We start from the raw sequence: 27,468 nt of genomic DNA on the forward strand, positions 1-27,468 counted from the left end.
AAAAATTAGCATTTAATACAAAGAAATTAACAGAACTTGTAGGGAGAAGTCATGGAATCACTCACTGGTGTCTGAAGCAATGCCATTTAAACCTCAGTGGGCAGAGAAACCCTTAAGTGTTATGTGGGACACATGAGAACTAAATTAAATAATGTATAAAATACTTGGCACTTATAAGGCATTTAAGAAACAGTAATTGCAACTATTCTCCTATTTAGGCTTCACAAGTGAGTTCAACAAAAGGTTTGGGGCTATATTCCCCACGAGTGTCAGGCTGGGATGCAATATTAAGCAACACTGCCCCCTCGCGGTCTACTTTGTGCTCTGGGAAGATCAGTCTTAGTGGACCTTGAAATCAATGTCAAGGCCGCCTTCCGGCGTTTGGTTGGGAGTCCAGTGTTCCGTGGGAGAGAAGTTGAACTTGTGTGCCAATTGGGATACAATCTTGTATGTAGGCCTGGAAGTGTCCCAAAGTTGTAGTAGACTAGAGAAAACCCTTGGAACTACAGAGAAAAACCCACTGTGAGTTAAGAGTGGTCCAGATGCAGCAGCAGGGTGGAAATTGCAGAGGAACCAGTACTTCCAGGTGAAGGTCCGACCAGGTTTGATCTTCCCTTACCCTTGCCTGCCAAAAGTTCTGTCCTCCGGGAAACAGAAAGGTGTGACAGAAAGGAGTCACAAAGGGTTGTAAGATCTTTAGAGTTGAGAATAGCAAGTGAAGGTGGAAGCAACTGGCTCGTGGAAGAGAAAATTAATAAAAGTCGGTGGGGTAAAGGAGATTGACAGCAGCACAAGCAGAGGTTCTGTGAGTGGCATAGAGGTCAGTGCATCAGAGAAGCTCAGCACCAGCACAGTCAGAGGCAAGCAACTGGTCCAGCTGGTCCAGCAAAAAGAGGAGCAGAGAGATTGCTGCTCTGCAGGCAGCACTTTTCAGAATTGCCCTCTTTCCCTCTGAGCCAGGGATCCTAGAGGAAATGCAAAGGAGATCTGAGGGAGAAGGAATCATCTATTAAGGCTGTGTCATGGAACACATTCAGGGGCCAGGTTGGTTATGCTTTATATCCACTTCATAGATGTGGATACTGAGACTCAGAAGCTTGACCAAATTCACACTAGTATTTTTCTAGCACAAAAGTTACAACAGGAATCTATGTGATATTATTTTTTTTCTTTTATTTATATCTACCTGTCTCATTTAAAAAAAACAAAATGTTGTTACCCAAAGGCATTTATTTCTCTGATCCTTTTAATTTTAAAGTGTTCTTAGTTCATATTATACTTAATTTCATAAGCTTCTTCAAATCTTTTTCTGGAGTATGCAGGGTATAAATATTACATAAACAAAATAAATTACATTTCTAAGGGGAAATGTGGTACAAGTTCCAAACCACAGCTGGCCTCTGCATGAGACCACTATACTACATTTTTTTTCATGATTTGAGATCAGAATATATTTGGACCAATCAGAGGATCCTTTAACAATCTACCAACAGGTCACAGTAAAATAACAGGAAATAAGTAAAACTCTGTAAATATTAAACAACTTTGAAAATATAGTGAATTTATACATCTTTCAATGAAACTTGATGTGACAAGGTATATTCTCCTCTTTCAGAGATTGTTGGTTTAAACTTCCAGTGATACAGAAATAGGTAGAATTGAAAATAATGGCTGAGTCACTAAAAAATTTGTTAGTGTATTTAATGTAAGAAAGAATATTTCCATAACAAATAGAGAAATCCAATAAATCAAAGTCCCTTGGGGTAAAAGAGACCAAAAACTGTTTTCTAATTTTTCCATAGGATGACAATGTGGACAAAAATAGATTTAAATTAGATAGGCTGGGATCTGCTGAATTATGGATTTGCTATACCATTTATATAATGCCTACCGATGTGACTTTGATTTCTGGATAAAATATAAAAAGTTTTCATTTACTTATGTACTTACAAAAGCTAATTTTTCTCTAACCATATTTTATGGTCCTTTGGAGAATAAGGGCAGTTCAAATAATTTACATTTGACTCTTGGATCTTCCTCACATTTCCCTGTGGAGCAGAGTGCCTGGTTCAGTAGAACTTAAATTGCAACCCACTAAATGAGACCTCCCCAAAGGAGCTTCTATCTGAAAATTACCATGTTCTTCCGACTGTAGGCAACAGGCACTCAAAAGTCATAAGAAAAATGTGCAACAGGAGAAGATGGGTACAACAGCAGTCATGATCTGGCTACTGCAGTGTTTCAGGCAGAAAGAGAATTAATATAAGGAGTTAGATGCTTACCCCACTATCAGACACACCAGAGGAATGGAGGTCAGGAAATTCAGCCACTAGTATTCAGGGTTTGCCATTACATCGCAGAGATTCGAAAGTTTGCAATAACCACAGAAAAATACTGATAGTGATCAGAGCTCCCTGCAAAATCTCACGTCAGCTGAAGGCCACATATCTGACTGTGACTACCAAGCACAGTAATAATGGATTTCTGGTTCTCTCTCACCTTCCAAATCTCATATAGGGTGGCTAATCGGAGAAGTCTGGGTTTTACCCTGTGGCCGGGACTGGAAGTTTTCAGGCAGTGTCCAGACTTCCAGTCCTTAGAATGAATTTCAGCAGGAGAGAAGACTCTAGGGTCCTATAAGAAGCATTTATTATTAGTGACAAGGAATCTAAATTGGTGACTCAGGCTGATTCAGTGAGGCTTGGTTCTGGTACAACATGTAGCTGAAGTTGGTTGCTCGTTTTAGCCAATACGAATCATTCTCTGGAAACAACAGCTGAGCATGTGAATATGAACTAAAAAGATGCAACCCTAAGAGAAAATATGGACCACCCTTGGCTGAAGGAGTGAGGTTAACCTCTATCAGAGAACCTGCGTGAGGATCTGGACCAGCAAAGCATAAATGCTGCAGCAGACTCTGCCAAACCAATTTATAAAAGCAACACTGTACACCAGTTACAGAAACAATAGAAGCAGATAAATGAGTCCCACTCATGAATCAGTCAGTTTTCCAATTCTCTCTCAGTGAGGCAATTGTAAGCACAATCTGCCCTTTTGAGTAGTCCCCTGGAGTCATTAAACAATTCAGAAGAGAAAGAAAAAAGGTCCTGGACAACTTCCTGTTTTGGAAATTATGAAATTGAGTGGGATTTAATTTAATTTTTTTTGTTTCCAGGTAAATATGGTCAATTAATGCATTATAGGCCTCTGCTGTCTTCTAAAAGCCCTGTAAGCTGTATTTTTTTTTAAATAAAGGCATGAAATCACATGGACAAACAGTATTTGGAAAAGAGAAAAAAATGACAATTTTGGAAGCTAGAAAGCAGCTGGATGAGTGGTAAATTACTTCACAAATCTGAGAAAGCTTAATTGTAAGCCAGCAGAAGGAAAAGCTGAGAAGCAACATGATACATACGCTAGAATCCTCAAAGACCCAAGATTTAGTAGACCAGGTACCTCTGGAAAAACTGGGGATGATAAAAACAGCAGAACTATTTGAGAGCCATTTTTGAGAAAAAATTAGACCTCCTGGACTCTCACCAATCCTGTGAAGCTAAACAACCATTCCTCTCTCACTCTGGCAGACTAGAAGTTTACTCTACAGAGTAAAACAGGTTGTCTCTACTAGAGGACCACCAGGCAGAATTTCAGGAAAAGGTACCATAATGGAAATAGGGGAATTCAATGAAAGTTCCCATACTGAATGTTAAGGCCCCCAGCTTCCCACCCCATCCCCACCCCACACTCCCCACACACACACACACACACACACACACACACACACACACACATATAACACTCTCAGAATGCTAGTTCTGAGGATTATACCTTCCAAGCAGGAGGTCAAAAGCAATTTTTCTGGGCAATATTGCCAGTCCAAGACAAAAGACTTAAAAAGGCTCTCACAAAGGATTTCTCAACAAGACATACTAGTCAAATCATTCTATTCTGAATCCTATGGTCCATGTATCCCCACATATGCTCACAACTTCCACACAGGAGATTTTTGTGCTCTCTTCTTAAATAAAATGGCCAATAAAGATATTTGAGGCAAACCCTAAAGAACGGTCAAACCAAATTTTCATAAAAGCAACTTGAAGGAAACAATACTACACTGGAAGAAGAAAAGTAAATTTTTAAAATAACATTAATATATGCTCAGAGAAATAAAAGCAGATATTGAATGAACTAAGCAAACTAATAATGATACATTAATTAAGGAATTCTAACTACTACAATAGAAACACTTTGGCAAACTCAATGTCTTAACACAGATATTTATTTCTTACCTACATAAAGTCCAATTAGTAATGGTGGATGAGCGTTGTTCCACAGAGTTCTTCAGGGTCCCAGGCTCCCTCCATTTGTGACTTCGCCGTCTCTTTGGTCCTTAGAGTCTTTTCTATTCATCTGTAAATGATGAAAGAAATGTCAAAGGAAACACATCTAGTCCCTAACTCTTTAGCCTAGAAAAACATATGCTATTTTTGTTCACTTTCCATTAGCAAGATACAAGAGGACCTTAGAAATGTGGTCCCTGACTGAGCAGTCACTTTCCACCAGCAATTCTATTTTAAGGAAAGAGATACAAATCTATAATGGATAACTAACTATCTATGCCACACTACTAAAATAAAAGGTAGGGGGAAGGGGATGGAGGAAGGAAGAAAGGAAGGAGAAGGAAGGAAGGAAGGAAGGAAGAAAGAAAGGAAAGCAAAATAGATCTTGGAAAATAAAAGTATAATAGCAGTTCTTATACAATCATGTAAGATCTGGAAGATGAAATTGAGAAAACATGGCAGAAAGTATAGCAAAAAGGCAAAGGGATGGAAAATAGCACAAAAGCACACACAAAAAAATATAGAAGTCAGTTAATAAGGTCTATTATCAAAATAATAGGAGCTCCAGAAAGAAAAATAGAGGGGAAAGAGTGGAGGTAAATAATCACATCAACAATGCAAGACAGATTCATAGAGCTAAAATGCATGAATCACTAGTTTGAAAATTTTCACCAAAGGTCTGACACAGTAGATAAAATAGACCTAAACTCACAAGATACATTACAAGATGTTTAAGATCACTAAAGAAAACAAAAAGATTTTTAAAATATTAAGAGCAATAAATCATAGCTCATACAATGATCAAGAATTAGAATGACCCTGGATTTCTCAATACAGAAGAGAGTGGAGCATTGTGATTGGAATTACAAAGGGACATAATTTTCAACCTAGAAATTCTAGACCCAGCCAAACTAGCAATTAAGAGGGATGGTATAATAGAAAGACAGTTTTAAACATTCCAAGCCTCAAAACGTTTACCTATCATGCAATCATTTTCAGAACTGTGTAGAAATTGTGTTCCACCAGCACAAGGAATGAACTGAGAAAAGAAAAGCCAGAAAGCTACAAGAATAATATCCAATATGAAAGAGAAATGAAGAGCATCTTCAGGATAATGGAAAATGGAGATGTCAAGACAGCAACTGTCATCAGACCCAGAAATCAGCCAATCTATATAGAATCAGGGAAATGAATCATTTAAAAGATGAAATTGATAGTATATCTGCAATACGGACATTATGTTAAGAGAGTAGTTAAATAGCAAGGAGAAAGCTGGAGATAAAGTAGTCATAGTAGTAGTACTGGTAGTATCAGCAATAGCAGTAGTGGTAGTATTACAAAAAAAAAAGAAAGAAAATCAATTTACTTAAAACTGGCTGAAGGAAAAGAATGAATTAAACAACATGAGTATGTATGAAATACTAGTAATATAAATAATTGAGTAGTCAGGTAAAATTGCAGATTTTATAAAATGTCTAACTCTGCCTTAAAATATATAGGCTGATTATTTTAATTTTTCACATTCAGTTTGTTGCAGTTTTCAGGAACACATCCTCTGTAAAAGCAGAAGAAGGCCTATGTTGCCTCTAAGGAGATAGATGCACATTTTCCTTCTAGGCGTGGCCTAGTTTTCACTTTCTCATAATCGTTGCCTTTAATATGCAGCATTAAATTGAAATCATTTGGTAACTCCTGTAAAAATATTGGCAACATTTTTCAAGCTTTTATTAAAATTTTGATCTTTTAAAGTTTGAATTATGTCCTTTGAGGAAAGGTATTGGCAATTCCTTGTGAATGTTATGCAAAATAAAATCAATCTTTAATAATTAAGAAGAAGAAAGGCAAGCTGGAACTCTGCAAAAGTAGGAGAACTACCTATCCATCTGGTACAATTTGTGCCAGCCATACCAATTAGTACAAATTTAATACTTGCAAGAAATTTTCTATAGTAAGTAAAAAATTAAGCCATGTTACCCTGACCTAGCTTACTAAATTTCAGGAATCATCTTTGCTTATTCATACCATAGCCAAGCTTATGTGAGAGGAAAATAAAACCCCTATCTTGTTTAAGGTAGGGGATTTATTTGTTTGTTTGTTTCTTTGTTTGTATGTATGTTTGTTTTTTTATGTGCATCTTCACTCAATTTTTGACTGTTGAAGACACCAAAATACACTCTCCCCGCCCCGACCCCCACACCAAACAGCGGTGGGTCATATTACGTAGCATGAAGCACTGCTTAGGGGGAAAGGTTAACAGAATTTCTCAAAGGGCATCTTGTGAATCACATACCTAAGAACTGTCTGAGTATTTGTTAAAAATACAAATTCTTAGGCCCTGACACAGAACAACTGATTCAAAATCTCTATGGTAGCTCTGAACTTTTGATTTTTTTTATTTATAAATATCCCATTCGATTCTCATGCAGCTGAAATCTGAAGACACACTGATTTAGGATGTAGGATCTAAAGGTCAGATCATTCATTACAGAAGTTTTACTGCCACAGAAATCAAGCAAAGGCATGGGACTCCCATTCTCAAAGACAGAAGCAAGATAAGGTTCCTTTGGAAGACACAGAGCCACTGAAATTGGAGAGTAAGAAACAAGCCTTGACAATGCAAGTTGCATGGACATCTTGGACAGCTTTATTATTTTATTACTTTTATAACTCTAATTTTATAAATTTTATTTTTTTTAAATAAAGAATTAAGATAAAGTAATGGGGGGGTGGTATGTTTCGGTGCCTTTAACTGTTAGGATTGAGTATAGCTGACTATATAAGAAAAATAACCCTGGCTTAAGCAAGATGGGAGTTTTATTTTCCTTTTACATAAGAGCTGATCAAGCAAGTCCACACTTCCTCAGTAGTTTGTGCTCCTTCCAGGTCTTTGTGATACCATCCTAATAGTCTGGGTAGGTGCTTGGCACATATTATGGTTGCTGGGGCTCCAGGCATCATATCTTGTTCCCAGCAGCAAGAAGGACCAATGACAAAATTGTGTGTATCAACCAAGTCAGCCTCTTAAGGCACTTTTCCAGAAGCCCTACAAAACAACTACTAACTACATTCCGTCAGCCAGTTAATTTCTATCTGCTATGCAAAAAAGCCTGTGAAATGTAGTTTGGGCTGGGCACATTGCAATCTCCAGCAAAATGGGAGTTCCATTGCTCAAAAAGAAGGGGAGAATGGGTATTGAGTAGGTACCTAGAAGTCCAAATTCTGTTCTGTACTTAATATTTAGTCCATCTTCCCTAGGCCTCAGTTTACTCATTTGTAAAACGAGAACGGATGCTTACTTTTCATCAATGTTATAACATTAGAAATAACACATGTAAAAAATCTTGACACATAATAGGTATTTAATAAATGAAACAATTACCAAAAAAGCTCTAACTTCTAAAATATATTTTTGTAGATATTGAACATTGTCATAGAAAGATTAACTGTCTGATTATGTATAATACTATCAAATACTGGAATTAACATCACACTGCCTTACCAGTGTAGTTCAACTACTCACCAGTGTAGTTCAACTACTATCTAATTCCATTATCTCCACCCCACCCTCTGGGGAAGTGTTGGTTAGGAGTTAACAGACTCTTATAAGGTTAGTCAACTGCTAAACTAAGTAGCTAGGAATAATGGAAAAGACTAATAATGAAGGGATCCACACAGCATATGTGATGGGTAATCCAAGTCCATATAACCCTTTACTCACCACCAAAACAATGGTCTCATTAGCCCAACAGATATTTTGTCTTAAGGAGATACCACTTTCCTACTTTAAAAATTTCAAGTCCAGTCTTCTCCAGTAATTTTTCTATGAGGAGACCACACAATCTAAGCGTGTCTCTTCTACCACCGTGTTTCCCCAAAAATAAGACCTCGACAGACCATCAGCTCTAATGAGTTTTTTGGAGCAAAAATTAATATAAGACCCAGTCTTATATTACATTATGTTAGATAAGACCCGGTCTTATATTATATTAAAATAAGGCCGGGTCTTATATTAATTTTTGCTCCAAAAGATGCATTAGAGCTTATGGTCTGGTTACGTCTTATTTTCGGGGAAACATGGTATTCATTTCCCTACTTGTTTTTTTTTTTGTGTGTTTTTTAAATATCAAAAAACATGACCACCAAGTCCTCCCATCCGGGTATACATCATTCTTCCTATCAAGAGTTGGATTCTATTTCCAGACCTCTTGAATCTGAGCAGATCTTGGCCTTGCTTTGACCAATAGAAAGTGTGAAAAGTGACGTGCTATAACTTACAAGACTGGGTAGGCCTCAGTAGGCCTTACAGCTCTGGCTTCACCCACTTGGAGCAGTGCCCTGAGACCGCCTTGTAAGAAAGCAGGTCTAGCCTACGCGGAGGCAGGCATAAGTGCTCTGGGGGACAGCGCCACCTGCCAGACAAGTGAGTTAGGACATCTTAGACCTTCTAGGCCAGGAGATCCTCCAGCAAAGTGCAACTGCATGAGTGAGTGAGCCCAGAAGAAATTAGCAGAGGGACCATTGAGCCAACAGACAAAACAGAAGTAATAAACCGTCCTTACTGTATGCCATTAAGCTTTGAAGTGATTTGTTACACAGCAATATAAAATGAAATAATATTACTCTGGGAAGAAATAATTGAAGCTTTTATTTGCCTTACAGTGATCTTTGACTCTGTAAAAGGAAACGTAATAAAGTCCTAGCACATAGTGGGTGCTCAGTAATTACTTGTAAAATGAATGAATAAATAAGTCATGATGAGCCTCCCTGAACTCAGTAAAGAGCCATGGTTTTTAATCTGTGTCATTACATCTCCACCAGAATCAACATCAGAGCACCATCTATTGGTCAGTCAGATAATTTAGAAGAGGCAAAGTACGGGTGAGCTCCCATTCCCTTCTTTTTAATGTGAAACTAATAATTCAGAAATACTTTTGAGTTAGTCATATGCTCGCCTCAGAGAAGAAAAACATTTTTTTTATAAACTGGGGCTTTTCTCTTCTACTCTCTCCCTTATATTAGGAGCAGCTTCAACATACAATGGTTTCCACTATTTTATTGCTATTTAAAAAGCTACCCCAAGACAAAATTCACCCTTTGTGGACTCAGACTCTCCAATGTCAAATGGGATTATTTCTAACTTTTCCTATGTAAAAAATAAAATTTAGTTACCTGGTATACGTTTGATATCTAGTTAACATTAGAAACCCCTAGGAATTTACATGGCTCAAAAGTAAATGTTTTAGGAATATCTCACTGAGGATTGTTTTTAATCGCCACAATGGAAGGTCGGTAAACTCTCCTTTGAAATCTTTCCAGGCTTAAATCACGGTGCCTGTGCTCTGTGATGGAGAACTTTAGTGCATCAATTGCCCATCTGAGTGTTGGAGTAAACTCAAATTGTCTTGCTAGGAAAATCTTGGCCTTGTGCACAAAATCTCATCAGGCTCATATCTGCAAAAGGTTGTGTGGCCTTCGAATCAGATGTATGTGCTGTGGGGGAAAAAAGATTCTCCCTTTACTGCTGACCTTTATGCAGCCCGTAGAAATGGGAAGGGTGCTCAGCAGTACCTCATCTCCACAAGCCATTTGGTACCTTTTAATTGGCACTTTACAGACCTCTTCCCAGCTTGAACAAGCAGTCAGGGATCCCCTTTATGAAAACAGACTTCCTCTGTGGTTAGGGGTCTCCTTTTCTAACAACTATTTTTCCCTTTACTGTGATCATAGGTTTCTTTGTGACAGGAGAATCAGTGTAATTTGTATAGTGTAGGAGTTCCTTGTTATACAGGGAAAACTGGTTAGGGCACCTTGTAACAAAACAGTACTCTGGGTAGACATGTCATGTTACAAAGTGGAGTTGAAGCCAAAGGTAACATAGGTGGGCTTCAGAAACCCTCTGAAGCATAGAGGTGATTATGTCTTTGTTAATGCTTAAATGTCAGGAGAGATTTCAGTTAACTGGTGAAGCACATACAGGATTTGTGCCCTTAAAACTATGACCAGGAAATGTAATACAAAATCCCTTCCATTTAATTCTTATTCTTATTAAAAGTGTGTGTGTGTGTGTGTGTGTGTGTGTGTGAGAGAGAGAGAGAGAGAGAGAGAGAGAGAGAGACAGAGACAGAGACAGAGAGAGAGAGATCATTATACTCCTAGTGGATTCCCTGAGGCCATGTTATGCTTCCATTCCTCTAATTATTCTAAAATGTATTCCTAAATTGAGCCAGACCATAAGAGGAAAGGACATGTGTATTTCATCATTTTAACCATCATATACTATTTTTTCATTTGAGCAACTATCATCTTTTGTCAGAATTTCCTACAATGTCCTAACTGGTCTTTCCATATCTGTTTTTATTCCCCTGTAATGCTTCTCTATGTACTAATCAAACTATTCCTTGAAAAATCCAAATCCTATCTTGTCACATGTCTGCTTCAAAACTTTGCGACTTCCTAACAAACTTCACATTAAAGACAAATCTTTAACATTACCCATAGGACCATGCGTTATCTCATCCTTACCTACCCAGTTTCCCCAAAAATAAGACCAGGCCGGACCATCAGCTCTAATGCATCTTTTGGAGCAAAAATTAATGTAAGACCCGGTCTTATATGATATTACATTACATAAGACCCAGTCTTATATTATAGTAAAATAAGACCGGGTCTTATATTAATTTTTGCTCCAAAAGACGCATTAGAGCTGATGGTCCCGCTAGGTCTTATTTTGGGGAAAACACGGTACCTCTTCAGTTTCTTTCTCAATCGCTTGTCCTCTTTCAGTAACCTAATGGAGTTATAAGGGAGGAGGTCCAGGAAACAATGTTCTTCTTCCCTATACAAGTTCTACAACTGTTTAGCAAAAGGCAAAAGAGCAAGGTAAATGAGAGACATTTTTAAAAATCGTTCTTACATATTACATTGGTATTGGAGGATATAACCTTTAAATAAAAGGAATTTCTGAAGACTAAACCTGAGAATCAGGCAGCACTGAATGACTCTCCTTATGTCAATGGGCAGAGAACCTCAGCTACTAAGTTTAGCTCCTGGCTATAATTCAGGAGAACTGAAGTATCAAATGATCCCAAAATCTCAGTGGCTTGAAGCCACAAAGGCCCTTTGCTTGCTCTTGTCCATCACAGGTCAGCTGAGACTCAGTTCTATATTCTGCTCCCCCCTCTGGGACCCAGACCGAAGAAGCAACCACCATGCCACCATGTCAAACTATGCTGGTTGCCATGGCAGAAAGATAAGACACGGCTCTGGAAAGTCTCTCTATCTTTCTGGCTATCACATGCTCTGCTACAAAAGTGAATCATACCATTTTCAATCCCAACCCAGGGGATACAACTAATAAAATGACCCCAGCAGGAAATTTTGCCTTCCTTGTGCCAAAGAAGAGAACAGGATATTGGTGAGATGCAATAGTGACTGTCTCCGTCGCCAAGAGCAGCTGTGAACAAGTGCTCTCTGCAGGCCTGCTGGCCTAAGAGACACAAGGTAAGAGGTGCCAGTCTACACATACCACACGTGGCCACTCACAGTTTCCTGTAGATGAATGAGGTGAAATGTCTTTAGTGAAATCCTTCCTCATGAAAACTAGATGAATGGGGAAGAGGTATTCCCCCTGATGGGAACAACTGTGAAAATTTGACATTTGAGTTCACCTGGGATTATAAATTAAGCACAGCTGGAATTAGGTATTGTTTTGAAAATGTGGGCAGCTTCACAAAGAGAAACACGTTACAGAGATCATGCCAAGTGTGTAGGAGGCTCCCAACAAATGGTATAACCAACGTGGATTCCAGAAATTATAATGCAGATCATTAACCCTCAAGGAATAAAGAAAGAAATTTGTTTTTGCAACTCGATTTTTACAAGGTGTTCCCCATAGTTTTCCAAAAGGGAGGCTCTGAGACAACGAATAATGCCATACGTTTGTGCATCATGCCATTTTCCTTGATAAAATTTTAACTAAAATATTGTGTACACACAGAAAAGTATAGAAATCATAAATGTATAGTCTGATATATTTTCCCAAAATGAGTACATCTGGGTAATCAAGCACCCAGATCAAGAATCAAAACATTATTATCACCTGAAACCCCCTTGTGTTTCCTTTCAGTCACTAATACCACCTCCCAAACTATAGTATAGACAGTGATTATGCTATTGAGGAGGAGAGTGGGAGTGGAAGGGTAGGTAAGGAGAAAATCTCAAATTTTGCCATGTGTCATTTTGATTTTTCACATCAAGAATATAACTATATATTATTTTTGCAATAAAACAATTTAAACCCTACTATCTTGACCCCGTGATCCCCTCTACTGATCCTGTATTATCAGGTTCCATTCAGGTGCAGTGATTATGGCACAGCCTCTGGAGTAAAACAGAAAGGAGTTGAAGTCATATCATACCAACCCAAAACAGTTTCTGGGCCTCGGTCAAGTTATTCAAACTCTCAAAGCCTGAATTCTGTCATCTACAAAATTATAGTAATAATAATAATTAGTCATAAAAGAGAAATGAGATGATATTTTTAAAGTACTTAAAAGAATACCAGAAACATACTAAGAGCTCTATAAATTGTACCTGTTATTATTGTGTGAAATAAGAATATCAGGTAACTGGCCTTTGGATATTAAATAATATACTCTATTCAAATCATTCAATTAAAAACATATTTATTCTCTTTTTACTTTGAATAGTTGAAGGTAATGACAGGCATTCACCAGCAGTGTCCGAGAAACAAAGAGCTAGTTAATGCTATCTTAGAAATCATCAGATTCATTCATTCATTTGTTTATTTACACAAATGAATAAGATGAAACCAAGACAGTTGATCAATTTCTACTCACACCATTTGTTCACAAAAAGCCAAGAGCCAGATTTCAATTTCTGTGACTTCCAGTCCAGTGCTTTCTCCACTATACTATGATCCATTCACACAGGCATACCCTAGTAGAGCTAACAGTTATTGAGTGTCTTATCAGTACACGCCAATAAAATTCAGACCAAAATGCCCCTCCCAGGAAAAGATGGAAAAACACTTTCTATTAGATCAAGCTGACTTCTATTTATTCCTCCAGCAGCATCTGTGCTTACTGGAAAGGCCTGCAAGAAGATTACCTCTGTATTAGAAGATTGCTAATATGTGGTATTAAAAATTAATTCTGGGTGGAGGGATGGCTCAGTTGGTTAGAGCGCGAGTGCTGGGCAATGGGGCTGTGGGTTCAATTCCCACTGGGCCCTCCACAACTAGAATGAAGTCAATGAGCTGGCTGCCACTCAGCTTCCGGGTGGCCACATGGCTCAGTTGGTTGGAGCATGTCATCTCAACCACAAGGTTGCTGCTTTGACTTCTGCAAGGGATGGTGGACTGCGCCCCCTGCAACTAACAACAGCAACTGGAGCTGGAGCTGAGCTGTGCCCTCCACAACTAAGATCGAAAGGACAACAACTTGATTTGGAAAAGTCCTGGAAGTACACACTATTCCTCAATAAAGTCCTGTTTCCCTTCCCCAATAAAATCTTTTAAAAAAATGAATTATATTTCTGAATATACTGAACAAAAGAGGATCTCTTATCAGCCATCTGCTGCTGAGTCCTCTGTTGTCCTGGTTGTTTATATTTATGCTAATGAAAAATCAGCCCTCAGAGCTCACAAAATCTTTTTCTTTCTTCCTTATACATATCCTACCTGGAGAAAGAACCTGAGACTGAAATTAGAGAGTTGTGAATTCAACTTTAGTGGACAAATGTAAGGAGACAAGTTGGGGGCCTGAGGAAGGAAGGGAGCAGAATTTCCTCAAGTATCAATGTCTTTGGTTTGGAGATGGGAACTTGTGATTTACTTCCGAAAAAAAACTTGGAACTTGTGTTTGAATCTTGACTTCTTGGAGTTGAATCTTACTGTCAATTCTGTGGCATCATTTTAGTCCCTTCTTTTACTTGGCATTCATTTCCTCATCCCCAGAACAACTTCTATAACTGATCTCTGAAACTAATATAATTTTTAGCAGCTATAAGATGAAAGAATTTTAAACTGTTTAAAATATAAAGAAAGCACTGAATGTACCATACAGTTAAATTTGTCTCATAATTATTACTTTTATTGTTCTCTCTTAAATCTTATAGACAAATCAGGGAAAACTTCTTTCTTTTCGAAATATTTAAGATTGACAAGAGTACATTTCCTGTATTTTCTTTTAATAAATAGAAAGGAGTACTTCTTTGTAATCAGCAAAGAAGATGCATTGGAGATGCATATATTGGCAGATCAAAGAACTATTAATATTTAATACACTGGAATAAACATATGGGAGTAGAAAAAGAAAATTTTCTTAACTACTACATGCATTTTATCAAATGACTATATATTTTATGTTCTTTTAAAAGCATAATGCATGGAGATAGCATCAATCATTCCAAGTAGCTATTTTGTTAATGGACCATTTTTTCCTCAAACAGTAGATAAACAAAAGGCAGTTATGGGATGATCTTGTTAGTATCGTATTGAAAATAAGTAGTATCACCCTATAGCCTTCTGTAAAACACTTCCAAGAGATGTATTCCTTATGTGTATGCATTCATAGGACTGACTCTCAAAAGTCAAACACTATTGAAAGCACACAAGAATCATCCTGAAAACAAACTTTGATTTCCATCTTAATAGTCGGGTATATTTATAAGAGTCACATTTTCAAGGAATTTTATTCAATAAAACATCAAAAACGTGGTGGTTAATAACTATAAAGGCTTAATTAATCTTTAATAGAAAGTTTCCTTTTGTCCTGTTTATATTCTTCACAGTGAACAGATATGTTGGTTTATATCATCCAAAGAATAATAGATTAAGGAATCTTTTTTGAAGTAATTTTATCTACCCTTATTGTGAAGTACCATACTCACAAAAAATACATTAAACACAAATACACAATATGGTGAATAAATATAAAGCAAATACCCATGTATCCACCACCCAGATGAAGACATAGAGTGCTGACGGCCCTATAGATGTCTTCTATGACTATCTTTTTGTATGTATGCCCTCTCTCCCCACTTGGGATAACCACTGCCATGACTTTTACCATAATATCTCTTCTTTTTCTTTATACTATTATCACCAATGTATTTGTTTCTAAAAATATAGTTTACTGAGTGTGTTTTGATTGGGATGTATTATTTTTATGACTTGCTTCTTTTTTCCAGCAGTGTCCTTATATAGTTCACCCATATTACTGTATAGTTTTAGTTCGCTCACTTGTGTATACAATGCGTACGATTTCATTGTATAAATGTACACAATGTATTTATCTATTCTAATGTTGATAGATATTTGGTTTGTTTCCAGTTTGTGGAAACAAACTTGATATCACAAGCAATTCTGTTCTGAATATTCTTGTAATATACCTTGGTACAAATGTGCACACATTTCTCTAGGTGTCAAAAATTGCGGAAGTTTTGAGATTATACCCTGCTTGCATGCTAACAAGTCGATCTGCCACAGTTTCATGAATGTTGGTAAAAGACATGAGATTCCTGGATCAAAAGCAAAGGACAATATATTTTTCACAGCAGTAGTACTAGCCAGAAAGTCAGCATTTGCAGTGGTTCTCTGAGCCTTAAAAGTTGACACAAAGAGGGCTAGATGGATGCCTGTAAACATAGAGGTCTGCATTACAGAAGAGGAACCCTAAGCTCAGGAAACACAAATTCTTGTAATAGACTACAAGCCTAACCAACCTTTGCTCCAGTGGGAACACTATCTCTATCTTCCAAATTTATTTTCTGGAAAAGATAGTCAGGAAAAAGACAGTGCCTCTACCCAAAAGATATACAGAAATGTAAGAAACCCATGGAGAATTATCTCCCAATATTAGGTCAAGACCACTTTTATCTTTTCTTTTTATTTTTACTTTTAATAGCTATGAGAGGTATTCATGAGTTGTGAAGGTATTAAGATTTCCACTTATAAAATATATTTTAAAACATGAAGTGAATTATTAGAGGCATTTTAAATTTTTCTCTTTTAAAAACTCTAAATGTCGTGGTTTAAACATAGCTCAGAATATAACTTTTGTTTTGTTTTCTTATATTATAGCTTATAAAATAAAATTACCTGCAAGCTGTTTTTTTATTTCCTCAAATTCTTAAGGAAAATTCTATTTCCATGCTCCATTCTCTAATCCATTTTAGGTAACATTTCATCACTGTAATGCAACTGTAAATGCATTAGTGGTTTGCACAGCAGATAAAAGTGAGTCATCACACAGAAGGAGGAAAATTCTAAACTTTGATCATGAATGAAATCCTTTCCCAACACCAAGGTGAGCTCCAGGTGATTACATAGAATGCTATCATGACCCTCTGCATATTACCTTAATTCTAATGTCTCCCCTATCCAAGCCCTTCTGCATAGCTGTGTCAGAGAATTTGTTTTTAAAAACAGATTACATTACAGCCTTGCTCAAGCATGTCAAGTGCTACAAATCAGGTTGTGTTTCCTTGGTGTTGTTTTTTTTAAACATTTACCAACTATATTAAGCATGTCTCTTTATTCTGATGCTTAGACATCTTAGGGCCTTGCTGACATTGAAAGAGACTGCCCCTTCCAAGGTTGGCTAATTCCTAGAGATAACAACTTGCCTGAGACCTTGTCTTTTCTCTGCAAGCCAATCAATCCAGGGCCCATGCCCCATAACTACCTCCTTTATCTAGCTCTTATACTAGAAGCCACTCTTCAGCTACCCAGGTCCAGGTAGCAGATAACTCGGACAGCTCCTGTTTCCCAGAGCCCACTAAAGTTATTTCCATTTCTAAATACTTTCCGACAAAAGGAACCAGAGCTCTGGAAGGGATGCCTCTTTCCCACACTGTCTTCCACTCCCTCTGCTTCTGACCAGCCCTGGTGTTTCTCCTATGTGGCCAACCGTGGTGTGCCTCGCGTTTCTAGGGATCTGTGAGTATAAACACGTCTTCCTTCATGACAGTCATTTCTGTGTCTATGTGTGTTACTAAACCTGATTAAAACAAATCCCAGGTATATGTTTAAACACCAGCGCACCTCTCATAGCCACCAACTCTAACTACACCGTACCCACACAAGGGTATTTTTATAGTCATCAAGAGGTCCCTTTGTTCCTGCTTATTTTCTCATGTTGGTTTAGAAATGATGAAGGTAGAGACAGGACACACTTTTGACTATACTTTAAATATAAGAAGGCAATAAAGGGTGAAACTCAGCATGAAGATCTCTGCCAGGCTATACCCAAGGAAGAATTATTCTAGTATAATTACCCACCATGGACTCCAAAGAGTCTACAAGAGAGTTTTTAATTGGGTTGCTCAGGACAACAAAGTCAGCTATACACACACCCCTCTCTACGCAGCTCAGTATGTCCCATTGTATTTGTCTCTGTGTCACACAAAAACGGAGAACATGAGTCTTTCCAAAGTTGGAACTCTCCTGTGATTAATTTCTCAGGGATTTGCAAATGGTTGTCTGGAGAAGTGTTCTTGAAGGTTAAGTAAGTCGGCAAAAGGATATTTTGCCATGAGTCGTATAGGGTCAATTCAGGTTTCATATTTAAGGAAATGTATCCCAACATCTAGCTGTTATGAGCTAGAACTGGAGAGACCCATCTGGAACAGAAAGAATCTAATATAGCTAGCATATGTAGGGAAGAATCTTAAGAGAGTGCTATGACGTGAACACTTGTCTCTTATGATGAAATTTATTTAAGAAAATATCGACTCAGGTTTATTATGGAGCCAGATTCAGTATTGAGAACTTAGGAGGAAATCCAGCACGAGTCTGATAAGCAATTATTACCCAAGGAAAAAGCGGAAAGGAAAAAGAGGAGACCCAGGAAAGAGTGCTGGCTGTGGTTATGGCCAGGTTACTAGAGGAATTAAAATGCAGCAGAAAAGAAAGGGAGATGCTCATAAATGAGGAGGAGAACAGAAGATTATTACTATCCATTCCTCCAACTCTCTCACAGTGCTACGAAGAAAGGCCTCCATGGATCTGAAATGATTGCAGGCAGCCAAGGAGGTCAAGAAGGAAAGAGATAGGTGGTCTCTGAATAAGCAAGTCATTTGAGAAGAATCTAGACAAGAAACTAACCTCTTCCAGATCAGGGCACATACTCCTATGTTGTTGGTTCCAGGGAAGAGCACTTTTACAAAAGCCTGTCACTGTAAGTTAGACTAGGACATTTGTGTACCCAGCAATGTGCCAGAAGCAGAAAGAGGACTGCAGAGGCTGAATAGAGAAGCACTTACTATATTTAACCAAATCTGAGGGTGAACTTGGGAATCCTGTCTCAGAGCAAAACAAGACAAATAGGAGAAGAGGAGAAGGGCAGTCAGGCGCTGGCTGAGTCACACGGGAAATGACTAACATCATTGTGGAGACAATGATGGTCTCTGTAATGTGAGATCACAGACTCCACGACGATAAATTGAGTTTGAAAAAAAAGGTGGGGGGGAGACAGTGACTGGTTCAGAAACAGCAGTTCTCAAGCCTGCAGCACAGTTTCCCAGCCAAAGGTTCCAGTGCTTTCATTTGCCAGAGACCATCAAAAGATCAAGGAGCAAGGAGAGGAAAATGGATGCTATGAGTAGCTGGATACCTACTAGCGTAATAAAATAAAAATGTAACCACTGCATTTCATTTGACATTCTTTGCCAGCAAGGCAATTGTTTGGTCTGGATAAAATAAGTCATAACCTTAAAAGTTCTATCACTTGTACAAATGACGTACAAATGCCCCTCTCTAAAACCAGCCTTCACGGGTCCGCTCCCACATCATCTTTGAAGTTGTTACCAGTTTTTCTGCCTTTACTAATACCTTCTAATTCTTAAATTCTATCAGTTAGTACTGTAGAGATTACCACCTAATTGCTTTCTAATTATTTCATGTGTGCTAATTGACAGTTCTCAACTAGCTTATCAGATCTTTGAGGAAAGGTATCATATCTACCCCAACTCCTTTTAATTCCCAGACCACCTGGAATAGCACTAAGGCTCAAAATAAGCCCTCCATGAAGAATTGTTTTTAGAGGCTCCTAAATTATGCCTTAAGCAACAATTTTTTTTTCACTTTAATAGGAGATAGTAGAGCAGGCTGAAAAATAAAATTTCACTAGTTAAAAGAAGCATTTTTAAGAGACTGGCTCCAAAATTTTGGTTTAATATTCAGAATTTTCTTAACTTAGTAAGGGCAAAATTGAAACTGAAATACAGTCCCACTACTATAAAGCTATTTTTATAGGGAATTAAGGTGGTTAAGATGAGAATTCTGGAATCAGAATGACTTGCAGCCCGTCTATCATTTAATGAGTAGGTACTATTGGGTATAGTCACATAACTATGCCAGAGCCAATTTCCTCATTTTTAAAATGAGCATATTAATAATACTTACCTCAGAAATGATATTGGGATTAAATGAGAAAATATATATAAAAAAATCTTAGCATAGTGTTTTGTACATGGTAGATACTCAATACATGTTAACTAGTTAGAACCTTTATTTACCTACTGGACATCCCATTATATATATATATATATACACATATATATAAATGTGTGTGGGACATTTACAAATTCTAATCAACATCAAAGACATTGGCTCAGTTTTGAAATGTTTAAGATTATTAAATAAAGTTATACCCTTAATTTGGTTATGTTTCAAATAAAATGTAAAAAAAAATTAATATGACTTCATTGTCATGTGAAGTCAGTATTTGGTTAGTATTTATCATGCGCATTCACAAGTGACTGAAATAAAAAGTTTTAGATACATATGATAAGTGAGATAATACTAAGTACGGGATGTGTAGAAAGAAAAAAGTAATAAGACATAATTTCTGAATTTGTAAAAGACAATAATCTTGAGAGCCAGCGAAGCCAAGAAGAGATGTATACAAAATGCCTCAGTTTTCATTCAGTAAGTACTTTTTTTCAGACTGAGAAAGATACACACAAAAATATGGGACTTGGTCAATGAACTTTAGGAGACAACCAGGTTGGAAAATGAAGCTTAGATTAATTTTTAAAGCATTTATTTTAGTACATAAAGAGTAATACAAAAAGTAAGCTGGTTCAAACAATCAGAGATTTAGAGGTAGTAGGAGTGGTGTGCTGGTTTAAACATTTGTTCTGTGCAGGTATTTATATTTGCCCATTGCTGCTGTATAAATATCCCCACCACTGCTGATTTTAAACTACTAATAAGATATCACTGAATGCAGAGTTGGAAAGAGATGTGCACACTTGACTCAGGCTTCAGCACACCAGTGTCGGAATTTGAGGGGAATCTGGAAGGACTGACCGCATCAGAAGAAATTAGAGAGTAGAAAAAGTCCCAAGTGGAGAAAAATAACTGGAATAAATCCTCTGAGTGAGGATGAAGTACAATATATTAAAGGAGATGGTGCAAGGTCAGTCAGATTAGAGTATAAATGGTGAGGTTAGAAAAGTGGATTCAGACAAGCTTTTGGCAATTTTTTTTTTTTTTAATTAAAGTTTATTGGAGTGACATTGGTTAGGAAAGTTACATAGGTTTCAAGTGTACAATTCTGTAATACATCATCTATATATCACATTCTGTGTTCACCACTCAGAGTCAGTTCTCCTTCCATCACCATATATTTGATCCCATTTACTCTCATCTACCACACCCCTCCCCTCTTACCCTCTGGTAGCCACTAAACTATTGTCTATGTCTATCAGTTTTTGTTTGTTTGTCTTGTTGCTTCGTTACTTTCAGTTTTATCATGCCAGTGAAATCATATGGTTCTTGACTTTTTCTGTCTGACTTATTTTGCTTAGCATAATAATCTCAAGATCCATCCATGTTGTCACAAATGGCACTATTTCATCTTTTCTTACAGCAGAATAGTATTCCATTGTGGAATAGTATTCTACCACATCATCTTTATCCATTCATCTATCAAAGGATACTTTGGTTGTTTCCATGTCTTGGCCTCTGTAAATAAAACCGTAATGAACATCAGAGCACATATATCTTTATGGATAAATGTTTCCAGACTTTTTGGATACCTAACCAGGAGAGGAATTGCTGGGTCATATGGTAATTCTATTCGTAATTTTTTGAGGAACCTCCACACTGCCTTCCATAGTGGCTGCACCAGTCTGCATTCCCACCAACAGTGTATGAGGGTTCCTTTTTCCCACAGCTTCTCCAACACTTGTTATTATAAATTTCAAGTAGAGTAAATGGTCTGAACTTCATTCAGTAGTAAATGGGGATCAGCAAAGATTTATGAAGAGACAGTTGGCCTCCCGCAAGTAATTCTTTAAGAGGAGTGATTGTTTTGTCATATTCTATAAGTATACGAGTAAGAAAAGAGAAATGATTGGAGACCTGAAGACTTGGTGCAAGGTGACAGCAGCAGGACTATAGCGGCAGCACTAAGTGAAAAGGCAGAGAGAATCGGAAGTGTCATTGTGGGGGAAAAAAAAATTGATGGCATCTAAAGACTTCTTGGATATGGAAGATAAAGAAGAAAGAAAAGAGAACAATGACTAAAACTTTCATTTCAGAGTTTGGAGTAGAACTGTCACATCACTGAACAACTTAGGAGAATTAATTGACAGAAGCTAGTTTATGGGAGCAGCCAATAACTTCCCCTTTACACATATCCACTCAAGATCCCAGTAATGTTGGCTCTACTCTCCACCCTTCAAAATTCCATGGGCCACAGAGATATAGGTCCTCCTGCCCGTTTACTGTGCCCTGTCATCCTCAAAACCCAAACACCATACCAGAATTCTCTGCAATTAAATGATACAGCAGAGATCTTAAATTATTTTTCTTGTTGGAATCATCCCCTCCCTTCCTTTTTATCGTTTTTGCTCCTACCCTCTCCATCTGCTTACTCTCTTTACAATCCTAATCTGAGAATCTTTCTTTTATAGTAAATGTCCTCACTTTTGAAAAAAAAAATTCCTTTCTGTAGTACATTCCTGTACTAAAGGGGTGGTAGTGTAGTGTTATAATCCATATTTTGAATATCTCACTTTAGATATACAGGTGTATTTATTATTCCACTCATTCTCCTAAAAAATCCTGTGAGATAAGTAAAGGTAGCTATAATTAAGCTCATTCGGTAAATAGAGAGCCAAGGCATAAGAGTAATTAATATAATCACTTAACTGATTTAGAGGCAATCACTGATTTAGGATTTCCTTCTCAATAAACAAAATAATTTCTTACTCAATAAACAAAATTTTGCTTTCAACCTCTTAATTTCCTTAAAAGATAGTACACAAATTTATTTTTCTTGTGTATGGTAATATAATTTCAATTATATAAGGTAAAATCTAAAGAATTAAGAATTAATGCCTCTTAATGAAAATTCCATTGCTTTTTCCCAAACTTGACTTGCTTTTATAGGGTTATTTATAACAACCAGAGGAGAAGACTACTAAACAAAATTCTAAAAGAAGATAATTCTAATGACTTTGATCTTGTGTGCCATAATTTACTACTCAAATAGGATAAAATAGAAACAAAGCACTTAGTTTTCATTACCATCTCTAGCCTGAACATAAAACCTTATAATTTTTAGTATATCTTTTTAGGTAATAGAGTATGTTTAAATACAAACAACAGGATAGAAAGAGGGAAACGATACAAGTCAGTTTTGGGTCCAAGAGGTGCTTCACTGTAAGTATCTCAAACTGGAGTCTCCTCACGTCTCAATTCCTCAGCAAAAGGCATGCAATCAAGCCTCCATTCTGAGCTGAATGTTTCTAACTTATTAATTCTAACAGACAAGATAAGGGGAAAGAAAGCCTCTGAAGCATATAAATTCCATTGTTTTAATGTTAAAGCAGTTTTAACCCTGAAAGGTAGCTAACCTACTATCGAGGAGCTCTTGAATGCTGAATGATGTTCTTCATTTTGAGTTCAACGCAATTATTCTGTCTATGAGCAACTGTTCCTGCAAACACTGGCTTTAAAATTTAGACCAGTTGTTCTCAACACTAGGAGGCAGATATCTGAAAAACAATAGGGTTACAAGGTCTGAAGCAATTGGGACGTAAGTACATTGAATGTAGACTGAGAGAATCGTACTCTGCATTTACAGAATGAGGTTAATTAAAGCTATGCTCACTTATCTCAGAGGACTTCTCTGGGAAAATGGATGGAATATTAAACATTCCAGCATAATTCATAGTAGATTAGCTAATTATGTATTTTCCAACCAATGAACCTAAAAGTGCAAGTTCTATCTTTCTGACATCTTTAAAGTATTTTGCCACTGTGCAAGGATTTCCATACTATAAAAAAGTCGGCATCCATTACTTACATTTTAGAGTGGGCAGAGTGTTATACTACTGGAAGGATTATTATCACTTAATATTTTCTGATATTTCCATTTTATATTTTTTGGAATATATTTTTAAATCAGCAAATAAACATGAGAGCCATGTATGATAAACAAAACATGTAAAATATAAAGGGACAAATGTTATTATAAGGGTCCCTCAAATTTGCGTGTTACTGTGAACTATCTCTATAATATGTCCCACTTGGAAAATGGGAATATAGCTACTTTACCATTTCCTTACCTGTGGAACTATTTTTCAACATTTTGATTTTTTATATTAATAGTGAAGTCATATCTATAAAGCGCTTTGAACTCCTTGAAGAAAGGGACAATGTAAATGCAAAGCCTCACTATTATTATTCTGTAATAAATCCCAGCTAACAGTAGACAATTAAGGGGGAGAGTTGGAGAGTAATTAAAAGTAATCAATATCTCAGTGTCCTTGCAAGGTGCTGTTTTTGCTGTTCCTTGATACCTTCAAAGTAGTGTCAAGTACAAAAAATAAATAAATAATTCTTAGATGAAAGCAGAAATCTGTCAAGTGTCCTTTTTCTAACCAGGATATTCTGAGACATGCCATCACCAACCTGAGAGGCCCTTACAGTAACTCATGGACCTTGTTATTAACAGAAAATAAGTCAGAGGTGTCAGAGTCCACAATGGCATCTAGGCTCTTTGTGCTTTTCACACAAGTGGTGAGTGTTAAAGCACTGACTGGTATAGTCTGAACACTCAACTGTTTTCTGATTTGTTGGGATGCAAAATAAGTTATTCAGAGCTCAAAAACACAGATTGCCTAATTGCATCAGTTATGAGGAAGTCAAGTTTGTGGGTGCTGAGATTTTTGACAGTGATTCCTCCAGCCTCCTTTACTTCCAGCTAAAACCTCACTACCTGGTCTTTAAACTTTGAATAAGCCAGGATCATCCCCGCTGACATGAGTTTATGTCTCAAATAAGAATGACCTGCCTGTTTTTCCCTCTACTCAAAGTTCGTCCATCACTCAAGTCCTGCTTTCCCAGGATTTCGTTTTTTTTCAGATAGAATTCAGATGTGTCTTCGTAGGACCATGTTTAGAATTGCTTGCTACCAAGCCTTAATGAATGCTAAGGACCCCAGCCACACAACAACAGACAGTGCTGATATTTAGGCAATATTATCTGAATGAGGTTATGGGATGCATGCTTTCTGGAATCGGAAACCTAAAGGAGGTTTGAAAATGTTTTGCCAGAGGGTAAGGGGGGTGCGGGGTTGGGGGTGGGAGATGAGGGTAAGGGGGATCGAATATATGGTGATGGAAGGAGAACTGACTCTGGGTGATGAACACACAATGGGATTTATAGATGATGTAATACAGAATTGTACACCTGAAATCTATGTAATTTTACTAACAATTGTCACCCCAATAAATTTAATAATAAAAAAAAAAAAAGCGAAAAAAAGAAAATGTTTTGGTATTCTTTCAGACTGTTACAGTGTTAAGTCTTTAGCAATCCACATGAAATCATGCTGGAGTAAAACAGTAGGGCAGGCAAAATTGACCTGTGTCAGCAATCTTGTTATGCAGGAGGAATCTCTGAGATTGTTTTAGCCTTGGGTAAACCCCGGCGCATAATAAGCAGCACGAAACAGTATTTCTTCTGCCCTGACACTACGTCTCCAGGTTGGCTTCAGCATTTCCTCCAACTACTTCTTTTAACCTACAGGAAATGTCTACATATTTAGTTATCAACACAGTTTTTTCAATGGTAACATTTTGGTTTTCTTCCCTCTCTGCTATAGCTCCTTGTGACAGCTACTCCTGAAGTTATCATTTTAGTGAAGCCACCAGTTCCCCTGAGACAGCTTCTTGCCCACGGCACCTTCACTGCTGGTTGTGATGGCTTGCAGGGGCTGCCAAAGTCTGTGGATATGTCTGGACAAGTCCAACTCCTTGGGAGGCTGTTCCTGTCTAAGTTGATATTCCCAAATGGTGGTCAGCTAAGGCAGATATAGAGAAAAAATAAACTTCCATTCATAGAACTTTCAATGCCAGGTATTAATAGGTGGTTCATCCTTATTTCAGTTAGGCCTTACAATAATCTTGTTGAGGACATAGAGACTTGGAAAAGGTAAGTGGTTTTCCCAAGGTCACATTATTTCAGAGCCAGAAATGCAATTCAGGTCTGAGTCTCCTCAAAGCTCTGCTTTCCATTGTGCACATCTGCATGGTCTTGGTGTCTAAAAAGCATGAAGTCCACTGAAAGTGCCACAAGAGTGAGCAGCTGGGGGAGCTCAGACCATCTGTTCTCTGAACTGTTTCCACTCCTGGTTAAGTGTAGAGATTTTGGGTTTACCCACGGTGATTATAACCAGCTTCTAGAAACTGCAGGTAAATAGATCTGCCATTTGGGGAACCTAGGACAGAAAGGATGGAATTCTCTCCCAAATGTAAGTGGAAAGGATAAAATAAACACAACGCAACACAGTGTTCCAGTCTTCAGAGAATACATATTCGTCAGTAATGTTATATCAATGGCTATAGATACAGGGGTTTCTCCCACTGTGAGACAGTTGCCTTTCTCATTCACAGCACCCCTTAAGTTGAAGCACTGTGAGAGACATGACAAATGCATGTCACCAGAGATTGGCTTGCTGTTTTCTATGAATTTGACATATCCCTGCTTTCCCATATGCCTTGCCTCTTCCTGCTACACACTGCCTCCCACTCACCCTCCTCCTCTTCATTTGTCACCTTCTGTTCCCTCCCCTGCTTCTTCTGTTTTCAATTTAGTGATGCTAACTGTTTTAAGTGTGAAATAATATGCATAATACGGAGGCTCTTCAGGAGAACAATAGAAATATATATGTACCATCACTCTGTGTGTGTGTGATTATAGCGCATAAGCCACAGCAATAATATTCATAATCATATGGTATGAGACCTGAAATAAATGTGCGATGGGTGAGTTAAGATGTTAATAAAAACACAAAGCATGTCTCAGAGCACTCTAACTGTCCTTCTTTGGACCTTGATATCCACTGCTACCCATGTATCATTACAAAAGCATTGGCAAATGCAAGAAGCTCTGATAATTATTTTGCAGAGTAGCATAAAGGTCTGCATGGCTCTGATATGTTTTGAATGCATCAGCATGGCAACATAGCATCTACTTGGGTATCAGTAGGATGTCAATAAGGATGTAGATAAGTTAGAGCACAATATATTTCTCCGATTTTAAAGAAACTGAGTACTTTATAGATGACAAAATTTACAGACAGAGATCTCAAGCTCAATGACAAAGTGTCCTTTATATGAGTAATCTTTAAAAACTGGTGATCTCTGAGACAGGGTTCATAGTACAAGGATATCTGGATTAACATAAATTTTCCTGAATCAAAGGTCAAGTATGGACACGGTTGGAATAACTGTTGCTGTTCTTAGTACAAGGTCAGCTGAAATAACAAATGAGGAAGATGAGACAGTGGTGATCTTTTCAAGCAGATTAATTGTGGGCCTGGCTGACACAAAGGCACGGTCTGGGGCCCTGCAGAAAGGCCCTTCACCTGGGAGGTAGGGAGCACGGCATGTGCTAGGTTTGGTCTTGCTTTGCTTCCAAGGGGAATTGGAACATTCAAACACTCAAGGGTGGGAAATGAATAAATAGAAAAAGAGAAATATTCAAAGAGGAAAATTCCTTCCGAAGATAATTATAGGATGGGTTCTCCCTTCTGAAACATGTCCCAATCCTTTCTATATTGTTTAGTAGCAGGACTAGCAGTTC

Source organism: Rhinolophus sinicus, linkage group LG01 (assembly GCF_036562045.2).
Source record: "Rhinolophus sinicus isolate RSC01 linkage group LG01, ASM3656204v1, whole genome shotgun sequence".
Taxonomy (NCBI): domain Eukaryota; kingdom Metazoa; phylum Chordata; class Mammalia; order Chiroptera; family Rhinolophidae; genus Rhinolophus; species Rhinolophus sinicus.